At 37.0% G+C, this 23639-nt stretch overlaps 1 pseudogene; it reads left to right on the top strand.

Moving 5' to 3' along the window:
* Positions 1 to 17164: 17164 nt before the first annotated feature.
* Positions 17165 to 17481, top strand: LOC105876675 (cytochrome c, somatic pseudogene; annotated as a pseudogene).
* Positions 17482 to 23639: the final 6158 nt, after the last annotated feature.

The raw sequence follows: 23639 nt of genomic DNA, 5'->3' as shown, positions 1-23639 counted from the left end.
CAAATAGTGCAACCTTTGTGGAAAAGAATTTGGAGATACCTCAAAGAGCTAAAAACAGAAATATCATTCAATCCAGCAAAAGCACTATTGGGCATCTATCCAAAAGAGCGTAAGACTTTCTATTATAAAGACATCTGCACCTGAATGTTTATGGCAGCTCAATTCACTATTCCAAGGACGTGGAAACAATCCAAGTGCCTATCAATTCATGAGTGGATTGTTAAAATTTGGTATATGTTCACAATGGAATATTACTCAAGTCTAAGAAACAACAGCGAGCTAGCACTGCTTATCCTGGATTAAGCTTAATCCTTGATTAACCTTAAGCCCATTATCCAAAGTGAGGCAACACAAGATCAGGAAAATAGGCTCCACATGAACTCGCCATCAAATTGGCACTGACCGATTAAAACTATGGTGCTCAAATAGTGGTAGTGTTCACCAGGGTTTCAGGGGTTGGAGGGGGTAGAACCACATCTTAGGGATGTGGTGAGTATTGTGGAGGGGAAGGGCATACCTCTAACCCTTCCTAGGGAGAGGCAAAGATACAAAATGTAACCAAAATGTTAAAAAAAAACGAAATATTTATCGGGTGTCGGCCAGGTGGGAGAGGGGAGGAGGGGATGGGTATATACAAACATGAGTGTGATGCGCACAGCCTTTGGGGTGGACATGCTTGAAGCTCTGACTCCAGGGGGGAGGGGAGGCAAGGGCAATATATGTAACCTTAAGTACATTTGTACCCTCATAATATGCTGAAACAACCAAAAAGAAAAGAATCATAAGACCTAACATTGTGGGTTAAATTGCATTCCCTAATAAAATACATTGACGTCATAACCTCAGTACTGGAGAAAATGACCTTATTTAGAAAAAGAGTCTTTGAAGATTGAACAAGTTAAAATGAGCTCATACTGGATTAGAATGGGCCCTAATCCATTGACTGGTATCTTTCTAAGAAGAGGAAACAATGTGCATGGATACAAACAAGGAAGAAGGCCCTGTGATGATGGAAGCAGAGATTAGACTCGCAGGGGTCCTCAAACTACAGTTCCATGGGCCACATTCGGCCCACCAGGTGTTTTTGCTGCTACCTGTCCTGCTTAGCAGCCGACTTGTCCCGGGCCCACAGTGTGCATGTGTGGAATGTGCGCCCCACTCCAATGGCCCTCCAATGGTCTGAGGGGCAGTGAATGGGGGACCCTGTTTAAAAAGTTTGAGGACCCCTGGCAGAGTGATGTAGCTACAAGCCCAGGTACTCCAAGGATTTCCTGCTGTAACCAGAAGCTAGGAGAGATGGAGAGATGTGAGTAACAAATTCCCCCTGAGGGCCTCCAAAAGGATCCAATCCTGACAAAACTTTGACTTTGCACTTCTGGTCTCCTCAACTGTGAGAGAATAAATTTCTGTTGTTTTAGTCCACTGTTTAGGGTAATTAGTTACTGAACACAATAGGATTTTGTGTAGAGTAGGAAAATATCCATGTAAATCATCAAGGTCAATGGCTATAATTATTAAAACTAAAATTTTAAACGTACTGTTTTTCATACTACAAATGTTGTCAGTGACTGACAACATATAGGCATCTGTTTTACTTTGTGTGTTAGTCTGCTTGGGCTGCCATAACAAAATACCACAGGCTGGGTGACTTAAACAACAGAAGGTTATTTTCTCACAGTTCTGAAGGCTGGAAGTTCATGATCAAAGTGCTGGCAATTTTGGTTTCTGGGGAGGGCTATCTTCCTAGCGTACAGATGGCCACCCTTTTGTGGTGTCCTCACATGTTATAAATACATCCTCTGTGTGCATGCTGAGAGAATGAGTTCTCGAGTATTTCCTCAGCACTGTTAGATTAGAGCCCAACCCTTATGCCCTCTTGTAAGTTTAATTACCTCTAGAAAGGCCCTATCTCCAAATATAGTCACATTGAATATTGGGGTTTCAGCATATTAACTTGAAGAGTACACACTTCAGCCCATAACACTGTGGTCATTTTTCTTTACTTGTTTATTCATTTTTATTTTTGTTTGCCCACAGTACCACTCCTTCTTCCTGTAGTCTTTTCCTCGTTGGAGTCAAATAGCCATACAACACTTGGTTTACATGATTCGTGTAGGAATAACCACACCCCCACACCAGGGCACCTGACATAGTCCTAACCATTCAGAGAATTTTATCTCTCTACCCAGAAATGAGCGTGAATTTAATGAAAGTGTTTGTTGGAACTCTCTGCAAAGTGATAGTGGCCTCTATAGATCATACTCCCCAGGGGTTGCCAGAGTTAATCTCTACATGATGTGGAGTACGTCTGCAAGAAGGTAAAACCACATAGAAGAAAGTAAGGTCAAGAAGAAGAGACAAAGATAATATCCTACTAATATCCTTGTAGTCTGTTAGAAAGGATACCCATTATATAGACTTATGAGTTTCCTGAGTCAATACATTTCTTATTATTGTTTAAGCAATATTAAGTTGGAATTCTGTTAGTTGTTACTAGTGTCCTGACTATAACAATCCTGGAATTGTAGAAACCTTGTGAATATATATTATAATCCTATATTTTCAGAACAATGATGTTAAATCATGTGGTAGGCAGTTGCTAAGATAGTCATCAATGATCCCCACCTTCTAGATAAATTTATAAAGACTGCATCTTCTGTCTTGAGTATTCTCTGTTATTCGTTTTTGGGTCATTTATTCTGGGTGAAATACTACTATGACATGAGGCTCACCTGGTAAGAAACCACTTGAATGAAATGAGAAGCAGATCTTCTTGCCACTTCCTAAACCAACTGAGCCTTCAGATAAGACCATACTCCCAACCTGACAGCTTGACTGCAACTTCATGAACCAGAGGCGCCAGCTAAGCCATGCTTGCATTTCTGATGCAGAGAAACTGTGAGGTTAAAAATGCTTTAATCTGCTATGTTTGGGGGTAATTTGTTACACAGAAATAGATAGCTAATATAAACCACTTGAAAAATAACAAATTGTCAAAAGTTTCGGAGAGATACAATGTTATAATATGCTGTCCACATAAAGAGAGAAAGCTATTGACTATGTATTAGTTGCTTTCTAGATAAGATACTGATTTTGATTAACACAGGCTCTTACCCTTATAATTAATAATGAGAAACAAAGTGTCAAAGTATAGAGTAAAGGGAACAATTTGTGCTTTAAAAAACTTAAGTTTGAGTGCTGAGTTAGCCTCTACTAATTGAGAGACCCTGGTCAATCATTTAAAATCCCTGTGCCTCAGTTTCCTCTTCTGTATAATGGAGATAAGAAAACTTACCTATAGAGTTTTCTGGGGATCATAATGTAAATAGAGCACTGAAACTGTGACTGGACACACAGGATGAAGTTCAATAGTAGATGGCTGTTATTTCTTTGACCATTGTCATTTGTCTTCAAGACGAAAAATGAAATTAGCAATAGGAATGCATGCTTTTAACCAGGTATAGTGCCTGGATATGGAATCAAATTGTGACCACTGTCTTGTTAGCATTACGTCCTAATTGATTAGCTTGTCCAGACCATAGCCCTTACCTGGGTTCACAGAAAGCAAGCACAGGAGGGAGGAATAGGCTATCACACAGTTGATATTCTCACAGATGAGGTTCATTGTAGCCCTCCTTTAAAAAATCACTGGGAAATTATAATATATTGAAGACATACAAGTATTTAATGTGTGAGCTAAGTTAGTTTTTGTACATAATGAGACTTTTCTATCGGTGATAATTTAATCAAGAGTTCTGAGCTCCTTTGAATATTCCCTTTTCTGTAGACATGTTAAAGCAATTGACAGCTTTGTTTATCTGTTTATGCTATAGTTGACTCTGATATTTTCTGTTAGTCTAAATTACACTAATCTTTACCATATCCCTGGAGGCCATTTAGGCAGGCTTATGAATCATCAGTTTGCAAATTGGAAAATCACTACATCTAAGAGGTTAAAGTCATTTATAGCCTAGAAAAATCAAAGCACATTATTGATTTTGAAAGCCCCTGGAGAATTCTGTCTTCTATATAATTTAGGAGTTTGTGAAATCAGAATTATATATTAAATCAACAGAATCATTGACTAAACATGAAGTTATTTCTCAATATATTCAGGGCTGGTCAAATCCTCAGTAGAAGACTAGTGAATGGTATAATTTCTATTTTTTAAAATTTTTTGAGACATTCCTTGTGGCCTAGGATATAGTCAGTCTTAGAGAATGTGCCATGAGCTAATGAGAAAAATGTATGTTCAGTGGTTTTGGGTAGAACATTCTGTAAATGTCAGTCAGTCCCATTTGTTCTAGATTTCTGTTTAAGTCCATTGTTTGTTTATTTTCTGTTTGGAGGATCTATCTTGTTCTGTCAGAGGAGTGTTCAAGTCCCTGGCTATTGTAGTGCTGCTGTTTATCATTTTGTTTAGATCAAATAGGATTTGCTTTATGAATCTGGGTGTACTTGAGTTAGGTGCATAAATATTTAGAATTGTTATGTCTTCTTGTTGAATTGTACCCTTCACCAATATATAGTGATCATCTTTGTCTTTCATTACTATTATTGATTTGAAGACTAAGTTATCTGAAATTAGAACTGCTGCGCCAGCTTTCTTTTGTATTCCATTTGTGTGGATTATTGTTTTCCATCCTTTCACCTTGAGTCTGAATGCATCTCTGTGGGTTTGATGTGTTTCCTGAAGATAGCAGTTACTTGGCTCATGTATATTTATCCCTTCGACCAGCCTATGTCTCTTTAGTGGGCAGTTCAAGCCATTCACATTTATTGAAAGAATTGATAAGTGGGGCAGATTTCCATTTATCCTGTTGAATTAAACTTTGTTGCTTTGTTTTCTCTCTTGAGCCATTGTGGTATCTGGTCTTTGACCTTCAGCTTTTGGATAATTTTATGCTGTGAATTTTATTGTGCTGATCCATGTGTAAGGCTGTTCTTAGTACATCCTGGAGAGAAAGTCTTGTCTTGATGAATTCCCTCAGTCTTGCTTGTCTGAGAAGGTCTTTATTTCTCCTTCATATAAGAAACTCAGTTTTGCAGGATACAAGACTCAATACCCTTCACAATAGCAACAAAGAAAATAAAATACCTAGGCATATATTTAACTAAGGATGGAAAAGACCTCTACAGGAAGAACTACAAAACACTGAGGCCTAAATAGCAGAGGACATAAATTGAAAATCATACCATACTCATTGGGTGGCAGAATGAACATTGTTAAAACTTCTATATTACCCAAAGTAATCTACAGATTCAATGCAATCCCTATTAAAATACCAACAGCATTTTTCAAGATCTAGATAAAATAATCCTATGCTTCATATGGAACCAGAGAAGACCCTGTATAGCAAAAGCAATCTCAAGCAAAAAGAACGAATTAGAAGGCAACAATTTACCAGACTTCAAGCTATACTACAAGGCTATAGAGTAACTAAAACAGCATTATACTGATAAAAGAACAGAGACATTGACCAATGGAACAAAACTGAGAACTCAGATATAAAACCATCCCCATATAGCCATCTAATCTCTGACAAAGCAGACAAAAACATACACTGGGGGAAAATATCCTTATTTAATAAATGGTGCTGGGAAAATTGAATAGCCACATGTAGAAGACTGAAACAGGATCTGCACTTCTCACCTCTCACAAAAACCAACTCACGGTGGATGACAGACTCAAACCTAAGGCATGAAACTGTAAGAATTCTAGAGGAAAATGTTGGAAAAACTCTTATAAACATTGGCATAGGGAAAGAATTTATGAGGAAGACCCCCAAAGACAATCACAGCAACAACAAAAATAAATAAATGGGACCTGATCAAATTAAAAAGCTTCTGCACAGCCAAGGAAACTATCATGAAAGCAAACAGATAACCTACAAAATGGAAGAAAATATTCACATGCTACGCATCCAATAAAAAGCTGATAACTAGAATTTATATAAAACTTAGGAAAATCAGCAAGAAAAAATCAAACAACCCTGTCAAAAGTGAGCAATGGACATGAACAGAAACTTTTCAAAAGAAGACAGACTCATGGTCAACAAACATATGGAAAAATGTTCAACATCTCTAATCATCAGGGAAATGCAAATCAAACCCACAATGAGATACCACTTAACTCCAATGAGAATAGCTTTTATCAAAAAGTCCCAAAACAATAAATGTTGACATGGGTGCAGAGAAATAGGGACACTCATATGCTGCTGATGGGACTGCAAACTAGTACAAACCTCTGTGGAAAATAATATGGAGATACCTCCAAGAGCTACAGTAGAACTGCCATTTGATCCAGCAATCTCATTACTGGGCATCTACCAAAAGGAAAAAAATACATTCTATAAAAAAGACATTTGCACTCAAATGTCTATAGCAGCACAATTTACTATTGCTAAGATGTGGAAACAACCCAAGTGCCCAGGAATCCGTAAGTGGATTAATAAAATGTGATATACATACATATACCATGGAGTTCTACTCAGCCACAAAAAACAATGGTGATCTAGCACCTCTCATATTATCCTGGATAGAGCTGGAGCCCATTCTACTAAGTGAAGTATCCCAAGAATAGAAAAACAAGCACCACATGTACTCACCATCAAATTGGTATTAACTGATCAACACTTATATGCACATGTAGTAATAACATTCATGGGGCAGATGGGAGTGTGGACGAGGGGATGGGTATATACACACCTAATGGGTATGATGCACATCATCTAGGGAATGGACATGCTTGAAGCTCTGACTCAGATGAGGCAAAGGCAATATATGTAACCTAAACATTTGTACTCCATAAAATGCTAAAATTAAAAAAAAAAGACTTTGGTGAGCACATTTCAAGTCTCAGACAACATATAGAGGACTATTATAGAGATAAAAAGAAAAAGACTGGTGCCACTTTAAAAATCCATAACTATAGAGGATCCCTCAAATGGTACTTGTATTGAATAATAAAATAAAATAAATAATTGAGTGTTAATATGAAACATAGCCACAGAATTGCCATGACGGTGATACCTAAGTTCATTAGGTGTGGGATATCATAAAGAATTTTTGTTGCTTATAAATCCAGTGCTTGATATTTAATTCAAGAGGATTATAGATAGAAGCATTGAAATTTTAACTATCATTTTTTTCTGATTTCAATAATAACATATAGTCATTATGGAAAATAATAAAATGTACCCAAAAGAATTTTTAAATCCTTTATAATCCCAATATCCAGAGGTAATTTATTATAATTTGGAATATATTTTTATAATTTTTCTAAATGAATACCTTATCTATACATTCATTGAAATCTGTAATGTATATATGTGGGATTATAACAAAAATATTGTTTTGTGTGAATGCCACATTTTTACTTACTAGTAATACAATGTCAAACCTGGCTTAATATTTAAGATGCCATTAAGGCAGGGTATTGGATATTCAAGGGTAGGCTAGACACTGCACAGTTTTTCTTCCAGCATATTATGGGGGTACAAATGTTAGGGTTACATATATTGTGCTGCCCCTCCCTCCCAGTTGGTGCGCACCAGTTTTAAAGGTCTTCAGATGCCAAGACAGTGGGAGGTAAATGGGGACTGGATAAACTGACCCTGGGTCTGAAACTCTTGTTTCAATTAGAACTATCTACTTGTATATATTTTATGTATGGGAATTTCTTGAAAGCTTTCAGAGAAAAAGAGAGCATATGAGAGTGAGTGTGAGGGAGAGAAAAAATAAAGAAATAAAGGAAAGAAGCAGAGAGAAGGGAAAGGAAAGGAAAAAGAAAGGGATGAGAAAGGGAATGGAAAGGAAGCAAATGAAGAATAATTCTGTCATTTGTACAAGAATAATTCTAAATCATTTGTACTCTACCTTCTTTGCTTTATCTTCATGGATAAAACAAGATTTTTTCCTTAAAAAAAGAAAGTAAATCTAGAATATGGATGTGTAGATACCCAGTATCACATTTGTTTCATTATAGAATGCTACCTCTCATAGCTTTTCAAATTGCCATTGACCTTACATTAAGGTCTCTATCTTTAAAGTGTTCTTTTGTTACTGTCCCCAGAAACCAACACTCTTTTATTAAGAGTGAAAGAATAATATGAAAACTACCCAGGAGTTCTAAGGAGCAATAAACTTGCCATGTCAGCCAACTTAGGAATTATGAGGCCTTAAAAAATTAGCAACACTGAAATTTTTATAAATTATGTATATCACTTTACCTTTATAAAAATGTCTTAAGAGCCTAAAAAAGTCCAAGAAGCTATCGTGTTCCCCAAGCGACAAACCTGGCTGGTGTCAGGGATGGCAGTCGAGACCAGTAAGTTAGATAGATAAATACATATTTACACTTGAAATAATTTTAATAAACAGAAGTAACTTCAAAGTTAAGAAATGTACCTAAAATATTGTCAAGATAGAGAACATAAAAAATTAACAATGGAAGGTTTAATGTAGTAATTGGAAAATATAAAGTAAAACCATTTCATATTTTTATCACAACAAGTTCAAATTGCTTAATAAACTTGTTACACCATCAACGCACAGATCCATAGCCAGTGGTGCTTTCAATGTAATAACAATCTATTCCCAGTAATATTTGGTGAACTCCAAAAAGAACAGTGTGTTGGTCTGCACCTATTTACTTGAATAGTAAAATCTCTTCATATATACATTATGGAGAGCTAGAGACAAAAATAAGCAAGTCAAAATGTTATTTGCGTTTTGTCACATAGTTTAGTTAGCTGTCATTAAGGTTATAAGACTTAAAAATTTTAAGAGTGTCGGATTCTGTCTTCACATACCTTGCTCATATAGATGAAAGTGCTATTGATGTTTGGGAATAATGATTGCTCTGTCAATAGGACTGAGAGCTCTCAAAAGTGCCCCAGGCACTCTTTCACTCAGAGGAGTCCTTTCCCCTATGTATGTACCTATGTGAAAGGAAGCTCCACTTGCTCGTTTTGCTATCCTCTTTTTCTCTCCTCCCTCTCCCATCCTATTTCTCCTCCTTACAGAGTACATCTCTAGTTAATGCTGCAGGAAGAAAAATCAGGGCGTTCCATCTCGCTGCTCCTCCAGCTATGAATATAGGTACTTCCCACCTAATCATCTAACGTAAGGGTCCAGCTGCCACATCTTCATTTCCAGGGTGGAGGGAAGAGCATGCTGTCTACTCACTGTGCTGCTATTTCCAACATTAAGTGCTCAGAGCACTTCCATACCTAGCCTGGAAGAAGACTTATGCAATTAATCATTAAAGGTATTTGAGTGATTGTGCCCAAATCGTAACAAATTGGACGATGATAGTGAGAAAGGAGTGAGTGATTGAGTCTTGAATCTTTGATCAAGTTATCTTGTCTCTTTGTATCCCAGAAGGAGTCCCCACTGTCCAAACTGGTAGGGGTGTTACTCTCAGAGATGCCTGTTGAGGGTATACTATTGATAGCTCCTGTTTTAAATTACTGTTATACTTCTCGTTGAATTCCCTTTAAGGGAATTTGAATTTGAATTCTCGTTGAGGTTCTTTTAGTAACATCATAGTAACTTCCCTCCTGAGGTTTCATGATCCTATGTTTTTCGTCAGTAAATCAGAGAGTACGTGCTGGTTGTCTGGACAGATGAAAGGAGTGTAAGAAAATAGCAAGGTTTTCCATTCTGAACTTTATTTAGTGCTCTCTTATTGTACCTAAAATCAAATACAAAATTTCCTTTGACTCCTTCCCCAAGAGAAATTTATAATTCTCATTACTTTAATGTTGGCTATTTCATGTACATCAATACCCTTAGCCTATTATATTAAACCCTATTTACCCATTGCTTGCAAGCCCTGAGTTACTTAGGAAAGTATCCTCCATTAAGTTGACAATGAAAACTATTATCAAACAAATTATTTCTCACTAATCTGGAAGGCTAAATATTATTTTCATTCCTCATCTGGGAATAATTAATATGTTTAATATACAGAGAAAATAAAATAAATAAAATAAACATTAAATAAATAAAATGTTGAAATAAATCAACACTAAATTAGAACCACAATTTTATTTAAAAAACAGAGAAAAAATTTTGATTAGGACTTTATTTGCAAAATAAACTGAAATTATAAAAATGTGATAAAATATAATCTAATATTTAACCACATTTAGTTTACAATTGCAAACATGGTCCAATTTCTAGAAAACGTTTAGAACATTGGTTTTTTTCTTGGTGAAATTTACTGACAAATTTATATTATTGCATGATACCATATTCTACACAGAACATTTGATTATCTCAGTATGATAATAAAGGAGATTATGTTTACAAATATATGTGTATATGTGTTCAAGCAGTTTTTGCAAACACCTCTCTTAAACCATCTTAGGCCTTTGATTTTTAAGTCATTACCTTTTGAAATTTCTATACTTTCTCCATCCTTGTTTTTTTTGTTTTTCACAATTGTTAGCTGCTCATTTACCAATAGCTTTGAATGAGATATAAGTATTTTTATAATAATCCTTTCATGAACGCCACAGGATCCAGTATCTTTTGCAAAACTTAAAATGGGCAATAAATTTGCAGTGTATTGACTTTTCAAGCATCCAAGAATGGAGGTAAGCTAAACCACAAAGAGATGGGAAGTTTCAGGAGATAAATATATAGATTCTACTGTTAAAGCAAAATGGAGGTTAAAGGGTATTAGAGGGGGAACTAAATTTTCATGTGGTTTTTCATTCATGAATTTTTTTTATTCTCTATGCAACCTTATAATGCAGGTCCTTGGAAAATACATACACAGATAAAAAGGGACACTGTATGAAAGAAAAATGCGATACAATTCGATTGACTTCCCAAGAAGTCAATCTTCCCCCAATTTTTTTAACAGTTTCAAACTTTATTATTAATACACAATACACAAACTAATTTTCAAGGGGATGTTTTTTGTTCCAATATATTCATATTAGCAAAATTTTATTTATTTTAAAGATAAGCAGATAAACCATTGTATATCTTTTATTTTCCATTAAGTTTTATAAGTCATTATCAAATTTTTAATGATCAGGTCTATAATCTGTACTATCAAAAGCTATATAATATCTGATACCATAAATAATATACACAGTAATATTTGAGCTGTCTTAGAAAAGATGTTGTAGAAGAAATGTTATTTATGCCTGAAGATGTAATGAAGACATCTCTTGATAAGTTTTTAAGAAATATGTCATACCATATGATTTTAAAAGATGGGAAAACAGGTATATTGAAAGAATAGCAATTTAGAAGAAGATATTTTCATTTATTAGATTTCAGCATCATACATTTAAATTTTTCATCATAAAAGAATTTTTTTCTCAGAAGGCTCAAGAAAAGAATTTTAAACTAACAAGAGATAAAATATACTACTTATAAGTAAAATGTCTCATTAAAAGGAGTTAGAGAAGTAAAAAGGAGAAATTACTCTGTGCTTCTTAATTTAATCTTGCTTTTAAAATCTTTATAGATTTGTGTATATTAAGCAGTAAAAATTCCTATGAAATCATTTGTAAAAGTAAGAGTCCAAGCAGCTGAGTGTGTCTATCATATATTGTAATCTACATACTAGTAGGGCTGGTTCTGGGTGAAGCAGTGATGGGAAAGGAGGAGATATTTGTGTTTACCCTCCTCCAAGTTTCTGTTAGGCAAATTTTCTTATATGCTTTGGTGCTTGCTCTCTTTCTTTTTCATCCTTCCAACCTTGCTCTTCTAGTTATCTATAATTGCACAACAAGCCACACCACAATTTAGTGGCTTAAAACAATAATGCATTATCTCTCATGATTCTGTGGGTTTACCAGATCCAGTTGTGTGGTTCTTACTTGAAGTTTCGCATGTCATTAAGGCAGATGTCAGCTGAGGCCGCAGTCATCTGAAGTCATTTAAAATGATTCAATCACATGGTTTGTGATTACTGCCACTGCCAGCTGGGAATTCATTTGGGACCATGGAGCACAGCACCTACCCTTGGCCCCTCGGTTTGGCTTGGGATCCCCACAGAATGGCAGCTGGGTTCCCAGAGGGAGCATCTCAGGAGTGAACACACCAAGAAACTCAGGCAAAAGCTGTGAGGCTCACAGTGACAGCATTGGAAGTCACAGAATGTCACTTTTAATACATTCTATTGTCCAAGCAAGTCACCAAGCCCAGCTCAGATTCAACAGGATGGGGAAGAAACTAGCCTACCTCTTGATCTAAGAGTGTTGCCTTATAAAAGAGCATGTAGAATTGTGACCATCTTTGGAAAATATTATCTTCTAAGGCTTCCAAGTTGCCTCCAGAATCCAGAGTTCCTCAGTATGTGACCTTGTTCCAGATCTGTTTCCCTCAAGAGCTCACCATTATGAATGTTTCTTTTTGTCTTCTCTCTGCTCAAAATGAACTTTTCATACGTTTGTGTCCTATAGGCATTCTTTCTCTCAGGAAACTGAAAAATAATCTAGGTTAACCTGTTAATGACTACTGGGCTGTTGCTTAACACTGATAAAGTATTTTGTCTTCAAACTATAGTTTTCTCACAGTAAATGACTTATCTCAAAATAATTAAATGAAGAAAGAAATTTGAAACACTTTAAAAATATACCACAAATGACAATGACAATGGCTTCTAATGTGCAACGTAGTAAACTCAGTGATGTGTACATAGTAACTCATTTACTCTTCATAGCAACTCTATGAGTTAGGTCTTATTTGAATGTCCATTTTATAGGTGAGTAAATTAATGCATAGAGAAAATAAAGAACTGGACAAGAATTTCATCAACAGTAAAGGACAAGGCTTGGATTTCTTCCCAGGTGAGTATGAGACCCAACAGTTGCTCTCACCAACCAAAAATATTGCCTCCTAGGATTACAAAGTCTGTCCCCATACCCAAGAATATAAAAACTTTTTGAACTTCCTTTTCCTCCAGTGTTTTCATCTTTTTATGAGATTATCAATGATACAAAATATAAATATTGTTAACTCCTAACTCATCATGCCCCTTATTAGACACAGTGTGATATACAACATTGGGATGGGGAAAATAGTGAAATCATTTGATTCTCTTTATTGTTTGGTCAACATACATGCACTCACATACCCTCCCCACCACCCGCGCACACACGCACATACACATACTTTAAAAAACCAAAGTTTTAAATTTGGAGAGTCTGCCAAAATATCCTGCTTCAGTTACAGCAATAATATCTCCATGTTACTCAAATCACACCTAGTATGTTTTGGAAGCAGCATTTGAAATTAGATTCTAGCTGAATTATGAAGTAATATCATTGATAATATTCTCCTATTAGAAGTATAAGAGACAAATAAAAGTAATATAAAAAAGATATGCCCAGAATTTCTATCTCAACTTAGAGGAACTCCTCACTTCTATTGCTACTGCACATATTTGTCATTAGCTGGCAGCATATCTTGGAGCTTAGTCTCTCCTCATTCTCAGTTCATATGGTTTATGTACAGCTGACCCACCCTTCCGTTCTAGGGGTGAAACATAATCTAGAACCTTCCAAAAGATGTGACCATTCCCATGTCTATGATAATCAATTCTGAGATAGGCATGTAACAAAACCCCAAATCAGAGCCATCAAAAGATTTCTGGGAAAACTCTTAAATAAAATGCACCACTTTGCTCTAAGAAAGCTAATTATGGAAGGACAGAAGCCTAGGCTTACATTAGGTCACCTGCAGGCTTTGGTCGGCCATCTGCATTAACTCCTCCTATCTCTGTAAACATGTCCTTTGCAATGTGACTTTGCTATTTCTATCAGAAGATGAGGTCTTAAAAAAAATGTAGAAAAAGTCTGCCTGTGAATAAATCTTGTAAGAGAAAAGAAAAACAAAAAATAGGAGGAAAAAAGACAGAGAAAGTGTCAGTGACCTAAAGATTTCTTTTAAGGTTCTGGATCTAGTGATACATGAATTCCATCCTGGAATTTATAGATTACACGAGTAGAAAAAAATCTATTCTCACTTGAGCTGTTTGAAATAGGGTTTCTGTCACATGTGCCCAAATTGATCTTGGCTTACTGTCAAAATTCTGTGTTCTTACCAACTTCAACTTAAAATTGCAAAATTCATTTGAGACATAGAATTAACAAAATATTTGAGATAAGCTTTAAGCAATATTTACTATATATTTATTAACTATTAAATGCAATAATTAATATTTGTATATAATACATGGAAATATTTAAAATTTATTATATATATGGTTATTACTTTTTCATGGATACTAGCAGATCTATTAATAAACTATGTAGCTTCTATTTTCAAATTCCAATCTTGTGTCATCTGTAGTTACTGTATGCCCAACTTCTTGACCCACTCTCAACTATTGAAATACACCTAAATCATGAAAGTTTATACTTTGTCTATTTCTTATATGTTAAATATAGTTATCTTCAGTTCTTTGATTATTCAATTTCTTGACGCATTTTCAATCACTCAACAAATACTTATTAAGTATATTCTTAAAATATTTGAATATATACTACATGTTAAACACAACTCAAGATATTGAAAACCTCAAGAATATGATGCATAAAGCCCATTTTCTCACAGAGATTATATTTTATTGGGAATGAGAAACAATAAGCAAATAAGTAATTAAACAATATAATTTTTAAATTTTGATAGGTTTGATAGGTGCTAGGAAGGACAGGGAATAAAGTGAAAGAAAGAGAGGTGATATTTTGAATGGCCAGAAAGACCGTTCAGAAGTGGTCACACTTGAACAACATAGACCTGAATTATGGGAAGGTGGCAGCTATGGGAATATCTGGTTAAAATGCTTCAGGCAAAGGAAAAGCAAAGCATCCCTTAAAATTAAAATAGAAAAAGTATGTACATAGATAAATTCCACACATAGAAATACATAGATTTTATCACTTTTTAAGAAATTATTACATTTAAAACATACAACGTGGGGTATTAATATGATTAGACAGCACTCCAAGATATTACAACTAGGTTGATGTTGAATAGAATGTATAGGAAGTATCTAAATATATTAAGGATAGCATCTGCCCAGGTAGTGGCAGCCTGATGAGAGGTGTTAAATGAGAGAGAAGAGTATCTTCATGAGGAAGGGGACAGTGACAGTAATGACCCTGCACAACGCGTCAGACCCAACATGAAGGATGAGGGCATGTAGGTTAAGTACAGTAGTGGTGGAACTGGGAGGTTGGATACATAAAAGGAATTGATCCAATAAAATACATTAAGCATAAAAACAGCCTAGTTTCTCAAATGTCAGACAAAGGAATTACAGACAAGAAAAGAGAGAAAGCAAGCACGAACTCTGTGGTCCTAGATTTAAAATGGAGATATTAACGTGAACTATTAATTAGAGAGATGAATAGATATTCCTTATGGATGTAGATGTGTGTGTGTGCATGTGTGTGTGTAGCTCTTCTCACCAAGAGGCTAGGGATTATCAATCTCCAATAGCAATGAGCCACTCAGATCTTGCTACTCAGATCTTGATTTCTAACGACTATTGGCACTTAAGGGAAGCAGAACTCCCTGAAGAAATTATTCATTTAGAGTTGGGGAAAAAATGATAAGGTCAGCATGGAATATATTTTTGTGTCAGAAACAAAAAATTCTCAGAAAAATCATGGCTAAATGTCAAAATGACACCACAGAAGCTACCTTGAAAGGAATTTGCTGACCGAACTGGGACAATTTTAACATCTAAGTAAATAATGAGAATATTGGACTGCAACCTATTAAATAAAATAAGAATGTCAATCCATACAGATATAAATAAATGAATAAATTAAAATTTTGATGAGAAATGGAATATTTATATAGCCTCAAAATACCTCCCCTACAAAATATTTGTTAATTATAAAGAGAAAAAAAGTAACCATATAGCAAATATCCTGGCAGATACCACCTAAATTTGTAATCAAAGTTAACATCATCAGCAAGAGAATAAATCAAACCTAGTTGTCACCTGATAGGATGAAAGAGAAAAATGTAGAGTCACTTTGTGAAATAACTGCCTAACTTGCATAACTTCAATCTAGTTATGAGGAAGCCTGAGACAAACCCAATGGAGGGACATTCTATCAAATAACAGGCCTATAATAATCTTTAGAAATGTCATGGTTGTGTTCATCAAAGAAAGACTAAAGAACTGTTCCAAACTGAAGGAGTTTAAATAAAGATGACAATTAAAAGTTGTACATGATTCCAGATTGGTTCTTTTCTTATAAAAAGCCATAATGAAACTATTGGAAAAACTTTTAAATTTCCTTCCTTAGTATTTTGCAGTTTTCCCTGTAGAAGTTTTTCACCTCCTTGGTTAAATATATTCCTAGGTATTTTTTTTTCTTTGTTGCTATTACGAAGGCTATTGACTCTTTGATTTGGTTCTCAGTTTGACTGTTTTTGATGTATAAGAATGCTACTGATTTCGGTACATTGATTTTGTAACCTGAGACTTTGCTGAATTTGTTTATCGAATCCAGTAGTGTCATGGCAGCATCTTTGGGGTTTTCTAGATATAATTTCATATCATCAGCAAAGAGAGATAGTTTGACTTCTTCTGCCCCCATTTGGATGCCCTTGATGTCCTTATCTTGCCTAATTGCTCTGGCTAGGACTTCCAGCACTATGTTGAATAGAAGCGATGATAGAGGGCAAACACAGTTCTAAGTGGGAATGCTTTCAATTTTTCCCGATTCAGTATGCTGTTGACTATAGGTTTGTCATATATGACATTTATAATGTTGAGGTATATTCCATCTATGCCTATTTTGTTAGGAGTTCTTATCATAAAAGGGTGCTGAATTTTGTCAAATGTTTTTTCTGCATCTACTGAGAGGTTCAATTTTGAGATTGTTTCAAAATAAAAGCATTTAAAAAAATAAGTGACAATGGCAGAATCATTCAGCAACACTTAGTGATAACAAGATAAGAGTATTATGTTTAATAATTACAGCTGTGAAGCATCAGAAGCCATCTCATCACAAACCACAGAGGTATACTAAAAAGAGTATCAGAGACCTAAAGTAGAGGAGATCATTCTGCTGGTATCATTACATTATCAATACTAACTTAGAGAGACCAGGATATCTGGCTTCTGAGCAGGAACCTTTATACCATCAGTAACCAAAGAGGAAAATTAAATATGGGTGATGTTGAGATAAGCAAGAAGCTTTTTATTCAGAAGTATGCCCAGTGCCACACCATGGAAAAGGGAGGCAAGCACAAGACTGGTCCAAATCCCCATGGTCTATTTGGGCGGAAGACAGGTCAGGCTGCTGGAGTCTCTTATACAAACACCAATAAGGACAAAGGCATCACCTGGGGAGAGGATACACTGATGGAGTATTAATTTATTTGGAGAATCCCAAGAAGTATATTCCTGAAACAAAAATGATTTTTGCAGGCATTAAGAAGGAAGAAAGGGCAGACTTGATAGCTTATCTCAAAAAAAGCTATTAATGAGTAATAATTGGCCACTGCCTCATTGATTACAAAACAGAGATGCCTGATGACTTTTTTATGTGTACCCAAATTAAATTGATCTCATACAACAGAATTCAGATCATGAATGAGTGATGGAATATTTTTGTTGGACAGTCCTGATTTTACCAAGATTGCCTTGTGGTTAAATGAATATGATCAGTTCTTTGAATTTTGATAATAATTCTAATGCAGTAAATGATAAAACTTTTTTTCTCCTTATAAAGATATGATTGGACTTACTTAATTAGTAATATTCAACTTTTCACAAAGGTGGTAAATTGTCCTCTCAAAACCTATTGAAGATTGGTTTTATATTTTGATTTTTATAACTGGTTATGCGAACACATTTAAATACTATGGAAATCCCTTCACTGTTTCAGAACCAAGCAAGACTCACTGGTGTTTTAATTTGTGTTCATTAGCCTGTTAAAAGTGACTGATGGAGATAAGGTCGCAATGTTTATTTTTCTGGTCTTAACTATGCCAATCTAATTTCCTGTGTCTACCAAAATGCTGCCTTTTATTTATTGAAAGGCATTTTATTGTGGTTTCTGTGTAATATCAAAAATGAATATTTAACACTTCTCACATTTTGTAGACAATCTATAAGGTTAAATGCTTTTATAGGTCAATGTGACAAGAAATAGTATCAAATTAAAATTTTGAATTCTTTACTATCTAAGTGAGACTAAGTTGTCTTTAAACAGCTATTGAAAAACAAATACAACTGTAGAACTACTGTATACGTGTGACTGGTAACGGTGCTTTTACCAACTCATTAGAAAGATTAAATAGAGGAGATATACACAAATTTAAAAATGATGTGTGATCATAATAAGATAATTAAAAATAAAATCACAGACCATGAAAAAAATACTAGTTTAGGTTATTCCCAGGTGGGCCCTTCCTTCTCCATGAGGAGGAATTTGAAATTAATATCAGATCCTAATATGTAGATTTTAGAATGCATATATATATTTAAAATAAATTTTGTTTTATGTTGTTCCCCCTGAAATGTGTTAGAGTGATTCTAAGCCAACCATATTTTTGTCTTTAAAAATCCTGAGCCCTCCATGAAATATCTATGTGTACATATTAACAGATAACATGGAAATATAAATTTTAATGTCCTAGACCAGAAGGTTATGCAGAACCCTAAGCAGGCAAAATCAGGTAAGTTCCTTAAACAGAATTTTGTCTTAACACATATTAGTTCTCTCTAGATGTGCTATGAGATTATATTTTAAAATACTGAGCTAGGGGGCGGAGCAAGATGGCGGACGAATAACACCGCCAGACAGAGGGTCTCTGCAGAAAAGACCGATTCTAGCAGAAACTAGAGAAAAGAAGCAAGAAGACGAGCATACAGCGGACAAGGGCCGGAAGGAGGGGTACCTGAGACCCCGGGAGACTCCACGGGAGGAGGCTGCGGAGGAGAACTGGAGGCTGAGACCACCGGAGCAGCCCGGAGACCAGCGGCAAGGGTAGGTGGATTTGCTATTTCCCCTCCCCTGCATTCGGGACTGCTGGTGGGCTCCCCAGCGGGTGGAGAGACCTGCGGACATCAGCCCAGAGACTGCCGCCGCCTGCCAACGGTGAGCCTGTAACAGACGTGGCACCAGGTTCCCAACTTCCTCCGGGCACCTCTGTGTGCACGGAGAGCCGCGCGGCAGGCGCCATATTGCCTCCTCCCCCCCTCCGCCGACCCTACCCGCGGCTGCCCAGAGAGACAATACAGCCACCAGCCGGAGGCACCTCCAGGGAACGGGACCTTCCCGTTTGGGACTCCGCCCGCCCTCCCAGGTGCTGCTGGCACCTTGTTCCCAGGAAAACGGTGCCGACTCAGAGGCTGAGAGACATAGACCCAGCTTGGGCTCCCTGTGGGTGAATTAGGACCGGAAACCCTCTCCCTGGTGGGAATACAGTTTGAACTCTGGGACCCAGAGGTCGGACCTGCAGACCAGATCCCCTGCACCGAGGGCTAGCATTGCCCGGGGCACAGAAGGATTATACGTGAACAGCCTACTGAGGTCTGTGTGGCTCCAGGGGTGGATCGGCGTCCTAGAGGTCTGTGTGCCTCCAGGGGCGGATCGGGCGGAACGTCCCAGGAGGAGGCCGTGCGCCCAACCCAGGTGGCGTTCCTGTGCAGGGAACCTCCCCGCCGGCATCACAGTCCGGGGAGGCCTGGTGGCTTGTGGTCTGGCCTGCCGGCAGAGGCTCAGGAGTAGCTGCGGAGTTGGGGAGGGTGGAAAGAAGCGAGGCCTGCTGCAGACTGTGGGTCTCAGACAGCCCCACCCCCACACCCAGACTTTCTGGCTGAGCGGGACCATCCCAGCCCCGCCCTGACAGCAGAGAACAGAACTTTGACCCCTGCTAACAGCCTGAGGGCAGGCTTACCCAACCCAGCTCCGCCCAGAACGAGTGCTGATAACAGGACTCAAAATCAACACCATAGCCTGTTCCTCCAAGCAAACGCCACCTACTGACAGGGACAGCATCTTGCACAGCCTTTCCACGGCACCCACTGACTCAATATACAGGGAGTGGTCCAATTTCACCCACAGGCACCACCTAACGCCTCAGAAACTAAACAAGGTGTGTGAATACCCAAACAATAACCTAAGGAAAGAAACAACAACTGATCGACATGGGAAGAAATCAGCGAAAGAACTCAGGAAATATGAAGAACCAAACGGAAAACACACCCCCAAGGAGGAGCACCAGCCCCCTAGAAACGGACAACGACCAAAATCAGGCAACCAATATGACAGAAAAGGAATTTCGTATGTGGATCATAAGAACACTCACCCAGCTGCAACAACAACTCAATAACCAACACCAAGAAAACACAAAAAACCTCCAAGAAATGGAACAAAGGTTCAACAAAGAGATTGACACAGTGAAGAAAACTTTAACCGAAGTCCTGGAGATGAAGAATCAACTCAGAGAACTACAAAATACTGTGGAAAGTCTCAAGAACAGGGTGGATCAAGCAGAAGAAAGAATCTCAGAGCTTGAAGATAACACCTTCCAATTAAATAAATCAGTCACAGAAATACAGCAGAGAAACAAGAGAAAAGATCAAAGTCTACAAGAGCTGTGGGATTATGTGAAAAAACCTAACGTGAGGGTCATAGGTTTAGCCGAAGGGGAGGAAGACAGCACTCAAGGGCTGGACAAGCTTTTTGAAGATATAATAGAGGAAAATTTCCCAGGTCTTGCTCAAAATCTCGATATACAAGTTCAAGAAGCCCAGAGGACCCCTGGGAGATTCAATGCAAACAGGAAGATGTCACGTCATGCAGTCATCAGACTGACCAAAGTATCAACTAAAGAGGCCCTTCTAAGAGCTGTAAGACAAAAGAAGCAAGTGACATACAAGGGAAAGCCAATTCGAATAACATCAGACTTCTCTAATGAGACTTTACAAGCAAGGAGAGACTGGGGCCCCATTCTCACTCTTTTGAAACAAAACAATGCCCAGCCTAGAATATTATTCCCTGCAAAACTAAGCTTCATATATGAAGGAGAAATAAAAACATTCGCAGACAAGCAAAGGCTCAGAGAATTCACCAAGACAAGACCAGCCCTACAAGGAGTGCTTAAAACAGCGTTATGCACGGAACATCATAATAATAATCCACGGATATAAAAACAACCAAAACCCAAAGATATTAAAGGCCAGATATTACAATGGCTCAAGACACAAATCATAGCAACAACATCCAACCCAACAGAATGATCAGTAATCTACCTTACCTATCAGTTCTCTCAATAAATGTGAATGGCTTAAACTCTCCACTCAAGAGACATAGGCTGGCTGAATGGATAAGAAAATACAGGCCAAGTATATGCTGTCTTCAGGAAACACATTTAACCTGCAAGGATGCACATAGACTAAAAATAAAAGGGTGGAGATCAATATTCCAAGCAAACAGAAGCCAAAAGAAGGCTGGTGTGGCAGTTCTAATTTCAGACGATTTAGTTTTTAAACCAACAAAAGTAGTAAAAGACAAAGAGGGTCATTATATAATGGTGAAGGGCACAGTCCAACAAGAAGAGATAACAATTTTAAATATATATGCACCCAACTTAGGTGCACCCAGATTCATAAAGCAAACCTTACTGGAGCTAAGCAAATGGATTAATAGCAACTCCATAATCGCCGGGGATTTCAACACCCCACTGACGGCACGAGACAGATCCTCCAAACAGAAAATTAATAAAGAAATAATGGACTTAAACAAAACTCTAGAACAATTGGGTCTGACTGACATCTACAGAACATTCTACCCAAAATCCACTGAATATACGTTCTTCTCATCAGCTCACGGGACATTCTCTAAGATTGACCATATCCTAGGACACAAAGAAAATCTCAAGAAATTTAAAAAAATAGAAATCATACCATGTACCTTCTCAGATCACAGTGGAATAAAACTAGAAATCAACCCTAACAGAAACTCACATTTCTACACAAAAACGTGGAAATTAAACAACCTCCTACTAAATGATTACTTCGTAAATGAAGAAATCAAGACGGAAATAAAAAACTTATATGAAGAAAACGACAATGGAGAGACAAGTTATCAACTCCTCTGGGACACAGCTAAAGCAGTTCTGAGAGGAAAGTTTATCTCCATAAATGCCTATAACCAAAAGGCAAGAAGATCACAAATAGACAATCTAATGAAACGACTCAAAGAGCTGGAAAAAGAAGAACAGACCAACCCCAAACCCAGCAGAAGAAGTGAAATCAACAAGATCAAATCAGAACTAAACGAAATTGAAAACAGGAAAGCTATTCAGGAGATTAATAAAACAAAAAGTTGGTTCTTTGAAAAAATAAACAAGATTGACACGCCGTTGGCTAAGCTAACGAAAAGCAGAAAAGAGAAATCTCTAATAAGCTCCATCAGGAATAAAAAAGGAGATATCACAACTGATCCCAAAGAGATACAAGATACAATTTATGAATACTACAAAAATCTTTATGCACACAAACTGGAAAATGTAGAGGAAATGGACAAATTTCTAGAAACACACAGCCTCCCTAGGCTCAACCAGGAAGAAATAGATTCCCTGAACAGACCAATCTCAACAGCTGAAATAGAAACAGCAATTAAAAATCTCCCTAAAAAGAAAAGTCCCGGTCCAGATGGCTTCACACCTGAATTTTACCATACTTACAAAGAAGAACTAGTACCTATCTTGCAGAAACTATTCCACAACATCGAGAAGAACGGAAACCTCCCCGACACCTTTTATGAAGCGAATATTACCCTGATACCAAAACCAGGAAAGGATGCAACAAAAAAAGAAAACTACAGACCAATATCCCTAATGAATATAGATGCAAAAATTTTCAACAAAATCTTAGCTAACCGAATACAGACACTTATCAAAAAAATAATCCACCACGACCAAGTGGGCTTCATCCCAGGGATGCAGGGATGGTTCAACATACGTAAATCTATAAATGCAATTCACCACATAAACAGAAGCAAAAACAAAGATCACATGATCCTTTCAATAGATGCAGAAAAAGCTTTTGACAAAATTCAACACCCTTTCATGATACGAACACTTAAGAAAATAGGCATAGAAGGGACATACCTAAAAATGATACAAGCCATATATGACAGACCCATAGCCAACATCATACTGAATGGGGAAAGATTGAAATCATTCCCACTTAGAACTGGAACCAGACAAGGCTGCCCACTATCTCCACTTCTGTTCAACATAGTGCTGGAAGTCTTGGCTACAGCAATCAGACAAGAAAATGGAATCAAAGGTATCCAAATAGGGGCAGAAGAGATCAAACTTTCACTGTTTGCTGATGATATGATATTGTATCTAGAAAACCCCAAGGATTCAACCAAGAAACTCCTGGAACTGATCAATGAATTTAGTAAAGTCTCAGGATACAAAATTAATACACAGAAATCAGAGGCATTCATATACGCCAACAACAATCTAATTGAGAACCAAATCAAAGACTCAATTCCCTTCACAATAGCAACAAAGAAATTAAAGTACCTAGGAATATATTTAACCAAAGAGGTAAAAGACCTCTACAGGGAGAACTATGAAACACTGAGGAAGGAAATAGCAGAGGATGTAAACAGATG

This window comes from Microcebus murinus, chromosome 1, assembly GCF_040939455.1.
Source record: "Microcebus murinus isolate Inina chromosome 1, M.murinus_Inina_mat1.0, whole genome shotgun sequence".
NCBI classification, from domain to species: Eukaryota; Metazoa; Chordata; class Mammalia; order Primates; family Cheirogaleidae; genus Microcebus; species Microcebus murinus.
This window is presented reverse-complemented; position numbering and strand designations above follow the sequence as displayed.